Here is a 7,967-nt window from a genome sequence, read left to right as displayed (position 1 = left end):
CCCTGCTTGAAGACCCAACTCTTCAGAGAGCACCTCCCTTCCTAACTTGCACTTCTACTAGTACTCAACTTGCACTTACAGCAGTTACATTTCTGCACTTTTTTCTATTTCTTATGTAAATAGTATTTATTGTTACACTAGGTCTCTATTGCTCATAGCTTGACTGTTCTCTCCCTTGTATGTCGCTTTGGATAAAAGGGTCTGTTAAATGACTGAATGTAAATGTAATAATCATATGTTGGTGTCAGAGAAAGATAAAGCATGGACCCTACCTGCAGGAATGTGATGTCATCAGCTCCCATCTCCTCCTCTATGGCTCTGATTGTGTCTGAAAGAGATGAGATCTCTCTGCTCATCTTCTCAATCTTCTCCTTCATCATCTGACTCTTCTGCTCCTCTTCCTCCCTCAGTGCAGCTAACCTGGCTGCCTCTTTATCTCGTAGAAACTGGTGAAGCTTCTCAAACTCCTCCTTGATCTGCCTCTCTGTGTGTTGGGCCTGGACCTGTAATACCACATGTCATCACACAAATGTGTTAGTTTATATATGATATTAGTTTCTGTTATATGTAGTGTTGTTTTAAAAGAAACAATCCATAACTCTTACTCTATGTGTTGGGCAGTTTCATCACTAGTTGCTTTAACTTGTTTAAAGTTGTCCAGCTTCTTCTGTAAGGGCTGCAGTTTGATCTTTTAGTTCTTCCTGGTATGAATAAACATATTATTAAGGTAATAAAAACAATAACTGTCAACATTTCTCTCTCTGTGTGCGTGCGTGCCTCCGTGCGTGGCATTCTAGACAAGATAATAACTGTAATTGTAACAGGTGTTTTGTACAGTAAGTACAGACTAATGGAGAGGAGGTCAATGCAAGAAGGTTCAACGGTAGAGAAGAAAGATGAGATAAGGGACATGATACATCCCAACACACCTTGCTCTCACAGCGGTGGTGATGTTGAATTTTGCCATGATTATGGTCTTGTATTCTTCATAAGCGTTCATGTTCATCTCCTGCTCGCCAGCGGAGAAAAAAAGAGCCCTTTTCTTTGAGTTTAGAACCATTATACCGTTAGAAAATCATGGTTTTGGTGATCGACCTTTCCTGCCTTTTGAAGTAGGACGTGCACGCGCAAATGCCATGATAACTTTAGCCTGGTTGAAATTAACCACATGATTTGGATGCGGATCAGCCGTTAACGAACCGATATTTGCTGTTCTCAATCAGCTCGCTAATTGGGCTAAATGGCCAATTGATTAACTTAGCTTCAACCCTACGACGAACGGGCCACAGGCAGCATTTCACAGAGCAAGCACAAACACAGAAAGACACCACAAATCAAATTACTCCAAAACAGTACTATAATGCTTGTGAGTCTAGCTTATTCACACACACATTTACAATTGAATCACTACTTTGCATATTACATAAATAAGATATATTTTGCCACAAAGCACAGATGTATTGAGCTTTCTGCACCACAGCGCCATCTGGAACTGGTGGGGCAGTGCCCATGTGCCCCTAATGTAGAAACGCCACTGTCGTTGACAATAAAAAATTGATGACCACTAATCTTACCTTTCGCTCAAGTGCTGGTTCTCTCAGACTTCTCTCCAGTTGGAAAGTCTCACACAGGTTCTTTAGAATCCGGTTGAGAGGATAGATCTCCTTTGAGCACCTTCTCCTGCAGATTGGACATTCCCTGGATCCTTTGGTTTCCCAGAACTTCTGCAGGCAGGTGTTACAGATGCTGTGAGTACAGGTCAGAAGAACAGGATCCTTGTAGATGTCACGGCACACAGGACAGGAGAAATCCTCTTCTGAAAAGGACTTGGATGCCATTTTGTCTGGTAGTTGCAGTTGCTCTACAGTTATGTCCGACAGTCTGTGCTTTCAACTTTCAATTGTCTGAAAACTTGCGTCAGCCTGAACCAGAAAATGTACTGAAATTAACAAGACAAGAGCTGCACAGCTACTGTTTCCTGTTTATGATCCTTTCTCATACACAGAGGTAGTCAACACGGTGCCCACGGGCACCTGGTCGCCAGCAGGGACCACGTCAGTCGCCCGCAAGGCATGTTCTAAAAATAGCACTAGTCACCATGGAGCTCTGTCTAAAACGTTTAGCTGCTGTTCTTTTTTAATCAAAAACGCTTGCATTAATGTAATTAACACTGGCATGTGATCAGACAGTCTCTTCACATGTAATTATTATTATTATTATTATTATTATTATTATTAATAATAAAAAAAGGTGATCTGTGCAACTTTGTTATTCAGGGAAGTTTGTATCAAACAAGTTGCCCTTCATACTACTGAGTACCCTTGAAGTAGCTCTCAGTTTCAACAAGGTTGGTGACCCCTGCTCAAACAGATAGCGCTCTGTTAGGACGGTGTGTCAAATGGAACTTAACCCCATCATGTCTGTCAACTTCACTTCCTCATTCACCTGAGGAGTTTCTGAGGGAGGGGCTCAGATGAAGTAATAAAGGCTTCTGGTTGGACAGTGCTGCAGCTGTTTCCTTGTTAGTACTAGTAGTGTAGTTAGTTAACCCTTTCTCTACATTCACCTCCTTGTGTTGTGGGACAAAACTGACCTCCCTGTTTACTGACCAAATGTATTTAATTAGGAGATTTTATTTCACATAGATAGACCTAAATCTCGACTAAATGGATTTTTCCATGACATTTGTTTTCAATGTGTCAGAAAGATGTAAGTTATATCTGATGCCATACCTCAACCCCCCCCCCCCCCCCCTCTCTCTCTCTCAGAAACACAAACAAAAAATACATTTAATTCACATTGAGTACAGTCACTTTAGGCTGCAAACATTGACAGGATAATTAATCAGATCCAAATAGCCTTTGGTCCTCTGATTTATTTATCCTTTGGTTGTTTATTTGATTTGTTCTCCTGAAGATTGGATGTCTTGGTTACAGTTTTAGATGTGTCATAACCATACATAGTGACACACATGAAGTGGAGCCCTGTACATCGAAGCTGACAACTAAATGATGCTCATATACAGTCGGCCTACAAGAAACAGAACTGATAGGTGAAAATTCACCCTAGTTACCTCAGGACTCCGGAGCTGCATATAAGTATATTTATTAGACAAATAACAATTGCAATCGGGCTCACTCCCAGCACAAGGCTGAAAGTGAAGCAATGATAAACACATCGCACAAGGTTTATATAGACAGAAGTTGAGCGTTCAGCAGAGAAAACCACGTGGTGGATTTCTCACGTCCGAGGCAAGGATGGAAGTTTTGCAAGGTTGGAAGAAGCACAGTTCGACCCTTCTTATCACTTCTGGTCTAAACATGCTCTTGTACATATGCAGACTAAGTGGCACCTAATATTCTAAGTTACACACACACACAGAAAAGCCATTTCATAAGCACATGATTCATACATTCTTAAGTAATTAACAGTGTTTGCAAATTATCTCCATCAATCCCTCCTTTTATCCGTTTCAATGGATAATTAAAAATCACAATCATAATCACAAATCATCTTTCTTAATTCGTCAATTATCAATTTCAATGGATAACCTCAAAATCATCACTCTGAGCTTCATCACATGGATTTTCGGAACAGAGATCATTACTGAGCATCACTACATATCATCATAAGTCAATCATTTAAAATGTCATCATATTTCTCATCACACATTTGTATACTTTGCATTTGTAGGCCAACATAGTGGATGTCGACTGTGTGTGTGTCATTAGCTCGCCTAGGCTTCAGATAACATTCGAACAAGGCCTCTTTGCTGTGTCCTTTAAGGCCCTGTTCCCCATCAGGCATCCGGCAGAACACACCGGACTAAATATTACTGGGCAGGAAAATGTAAACAGTCTCTTTGTGGAAAGTGTGTTTGGGCAGTCTGGTTTTCCCACCACGGATGATCTTTAGGTAGGCCCCATCGCAGACATTTGACCAAGATCCGTGCCTATTGTGATCAATATGTTAACAGTCCCAAAATGTAGAGCAGTACAGTTATTATCAAAAGTTCCACACATTGTTTCATTTTCCCCTTGTAACTCCCCATGACTTCACAGAGATAGGACCGCCCTGCCTTCCCAGTATCCACTAGGCTCTTTTACCCCACTGGACAGTGTTGTTTTCTTCACCAGGTTTGAGACGAAAAATTGCCTAACGCAATGAATCCCCTTTGTAGCTGGACTTCTGTCACAGTGGCCCGGCCTTGGAAAACTGTAGAGGAAGACAGCTCATGTCCTCTGTCTCTTTGTTTCTTACTCGTACTTAGATGTATCCAGGTGGCTCTCTCCGCTATTTTGACTGTGGTAGATGTTGACAGTAGCACTTTGTATGGTCTGTCCCACTTGGGCAAGTGGCAGTGTTATCTTTCGAGGCTGTTGATTAGGACCCAATCTCCTGACCCAACCTTGGTTTCAGCCTCACAGGTTCCTGCGGAGCACAGAGAGTTCTGAGAGCATTTTGCTAATTCACATTTTTGCCATATATTCTGCAAATGTATATTCAATCTCTTGTCTGATTCAGCAAATGGTTTGAGGGCTGAGGCAGTGTAGATTCTTCCATACATCATTTCAAACAGTGATAACAACATGCATGCTTAACATCACTAATTTCACTCTTGGATTCTCAATTAACTTTTAATAGTTTAGTTCATTCTTTACCAGTCCTGCTGACTGGGGGTTGTATGGACAGTGATTATCTATGGCTAGACAATATTTCTTTCTTTCGTTGGGAATTAACTCAATAAAATCAATAATGAATGATTAAACATCTTTCTCATGAAATATAAATAAGAAGTACAAATATATGCTTACTATCCCCACTTATTGAGGCATGTTTTCACCATGGCTCAATATTGCAGCATATCTTTTAGTATTGTGAGATCTAATTCTTCAATTGTGTATGTGTCAGATGGTTGTTGTAGTGTGGCCTGGTTAGTGGCCTTGTCTGCTTTGTGGTTTATTAAATGAAACCGGGTCTTTTGCATGTGTGTGCGCAATCAGTGCAATTAGTTCCGCTGCCTGTGCGGAATAGTGTGGAAGTAGTGGCTATGCGTTCAAGGTTTATTAGCTTGAACCATCAACAAACAATAGTTAAATCAGCTTCTGGAAAAGGCATATCTTGTAGGTCAGCTCTGGCTGCCATAGTTTTTATCTGTCCTCTGCCGTAAGTCAAAGTATAACTGGGTTAAATGTCACGCAGCGCTCAATATTGATATGAGGCTGAGTGCACAAAAAAAAAAAAGTAAGCATGTGGAACTTTCAGTGTAAGTGTCTGTTTAGTACAATAGGAGCAGAGGCCTGCACCGCCAAGGCTGCAGCCACTACTGCTTATAAACATTCAGACATTGCTTGGGCTACTGGATCTAGCCGTGTTGACTAGTATGCCACTGGTATCAACTTTAAGTCCCCACTTATGCATTAACACAGATGTTATATAACCTTTGTTACAGTCTACAATTTGTACGAATGGCTTTGTCATGGCATGGATGTGCTAGGACAGCAGAACTGACCAACAGTTGTTTTATCTGTTCAAATGCCTGCTTTCCATCTTCAGGCCTTTTAATAATATCTTCTGCTGACCTGGGCTGAGAATAAAGTAAACTCTGCAACATTTGTGTTTCTAACACGTGGTTAGGAATTCATTATCTACAGAAGTTAGTCGTTCTCAGAAAATACATAATTTATTTCTTTGTCTGTGGCTGAGGTGCTTTTTAAGATAGCTTTACTTTAGTGGACCACAGCTGCTAATGTTGTGGCCTTGTTTCTGCTAAAAATCTTAACAACGCCAGGGTATGTTGTTTACAGGTCTTCTTATCTGGAGGAACAGCACTAGATGTTCAACAACAATTGACTGTCCCTCGAACTGTAGCTAAGTTTGAGCTCATGGCTTGTGAGAATACAGTCTTTTGAGCCAGCACTCAGCCCCCACCCATCCTGTCCAATGTATCAGTCTAGGTCAATGTAGTTAGTGTGACAGGATTATATTTCTCTTAAAATCTTTTTTGGGCTAAACAGTGTATATTATATACATAATAATATTTTGGGACATCATTGTTTAATTTATTCTAAAACCCATGTATTGTTGGAACAATTCTAATGCCCAACCCACATCACATCTCTTCCTAATAAGTTTGTAGGGCATGTTTTTGAAACATAATCTGTATTTTTAAATATCTCTCCTGTTTCAGACTCTGCTTTTAGATGTCTCTTTCTTCTTACAACCTTACTGTTCTGGGCATCTAATTCTCTGATTACTGCTCAGCAGGCACCAAAGTCACATAAAACAAAACAAAACAAAACAAAACAAAAATCATTGGCTTTCTTGCCACCATTAACGTTAGCTTTGCTCTGTTTGGCGCAACCAATAATGCAAAAACATTTTAAAATCTGTGTTTACAATTGTCTTCTTATTGTAGACATTTTAAACCACCTCTTATTGCCATTATCATGTGCGTCTTCTGATTTTGATGCACTTTTTCCCATTTGTAAGTTATTTTATGTATTTCTCTTAATACCTCTAACTGATCTTGAACCCTTTTAAATTACCTTTATCTTATTCTTCACAGTAGGGTTAGTTGTTTCTATTTTCAGACTCTCATAGTTTGTTCTTGAGATCGCAATGCTGAGTCAACCCCAGCCCGACCAGAGGTCCTCCGTCTCTCTCGTTTTGTGAGGAGGTTGAGGCCAGGGGATTTCCCTGGGGTGATCAGTCCCCTACTGGTTCCGGGTCAAGGCATCTCAGTAATGCGAAATCAGTCCTTTAATTACATAAATTCTGACTATAATTATCTGTGTTTTACCCATTGTAAAAAGTTTGTCTCAATCCCACAGAAAAATAACACACAGGAGTATCTCTGACTCTAGCAAATTCTTTCAGGAATATATCTAAAACAGTTAGTATCAACCCCACAGGTAAACACAAGGTAAGGGGGAATAGATAGACCTTTAAGAGACTTCTCCGGAGTCGTCTAGAAATAGGTCTAGAGAGTTTGTACAGGCTTCCAGTGGCCAAGGGGATATATCTCTCATTTACCCCGAAGAGTTTGTACAGGCTTCCAGTGGCCAAGGGGATATATCTCTCATTTACCCCGAAGAGTTTGCGGAGGACCCCCTACCACGCAGGTTTATCTCTCATTTACAACCGAAGAGTTTGCGGAGGACCCCCTACCACGCAGGTTTATCTCTCATTTACAACCGAAGAGTTTGCGGAGGACCCCCTACCACGCAGGTTTATCTCTCATTTACAACCTTTTAACACAGCTAGCAAATTCGTTCAACACACGAGGCAAGCAGGAATATCTCTAACAAGTTTGTAACCTTAAAGAATTCCTTCTCTACCCCGCGGAGAACAGGCAACACAGCCCCACTCGAAGACACGTGTACACAAAACCGAAACAAACAATAAACCAACAATATACTACCGTGCACTTACAACAAACAAACAATATACTCACAAACAGCTCGGAGTCCACACCCTACAGTCCAATTATTTTCCTTCACTCTCGGCTCTCCCCGCTGGCAGGCCCTGGCCTCCTTCCAATTCAAGTTGGAGGTCTTTAGAAAAACAGAGTCTCATACTCCTCCGTAAGGTTGAGGTCCTGATGATTAGCCCAGCGTGGAGAGCCGTTGAGGTTGTTGGAATCCCGGTCACGAGCCCCCAAATATGATAGGTGAAAATTCACCCTAGTTACCTCAGGACTCCGGAGCTGCATATAAGTATATTTATTAGACAAATAACAATTGCAATCGGGCTCACTCCCAGCACAAGGCTGAAAGTGAAGCAATGATAAACACATCGCACAAGGTTTATATAGACAGAAGTTGAGCGTTCAGCAGAGAAAACCACGTGGTGGATTTCTCACGTCCGAGGCAAGGATGGAAGTTTTGCAAGGTTGGAAGAAGCACAGTTCGACCCTTCTTATCACTTCTGGTCTAAACATGCTCTTGTACATATGCAGACCAAGT

At 41.1% G+C, this 7,967-nt stretch overlaps 1 pseudogene; it reads left to right on the top strand.

Annotated features, from left to right (window-relative positions):
- The first annotated feature begins 1,782 nt into the window (after positions 1 to 1,782).
- Positions 1,783 to 7,967, top strand: part of LOC122129908 — a 14,949-nt pseudogene continuing 8,764 nt past the window's right edge.

The sequence above is a fragment of the Clupea harengus genome, unplaced genomic scaffold (assembly GCF_900700415.2).
Source record: "Clupea harengus unplaced genomic scaffold, Ch_v2.0.2, whole genome shotgun sequence".
Taxonomy (NCBI): Eukaryota; Metazoa; Chordata; class Actinopteri; order Clupeiformes; family Clupeidae; genus Clupea; species Clupea harengus.
The sequence above is the reverse complement of the archived record's forward strand: the minus strand, read 5'-3'. Positions and strand labels throughout refer to the sequence as shown.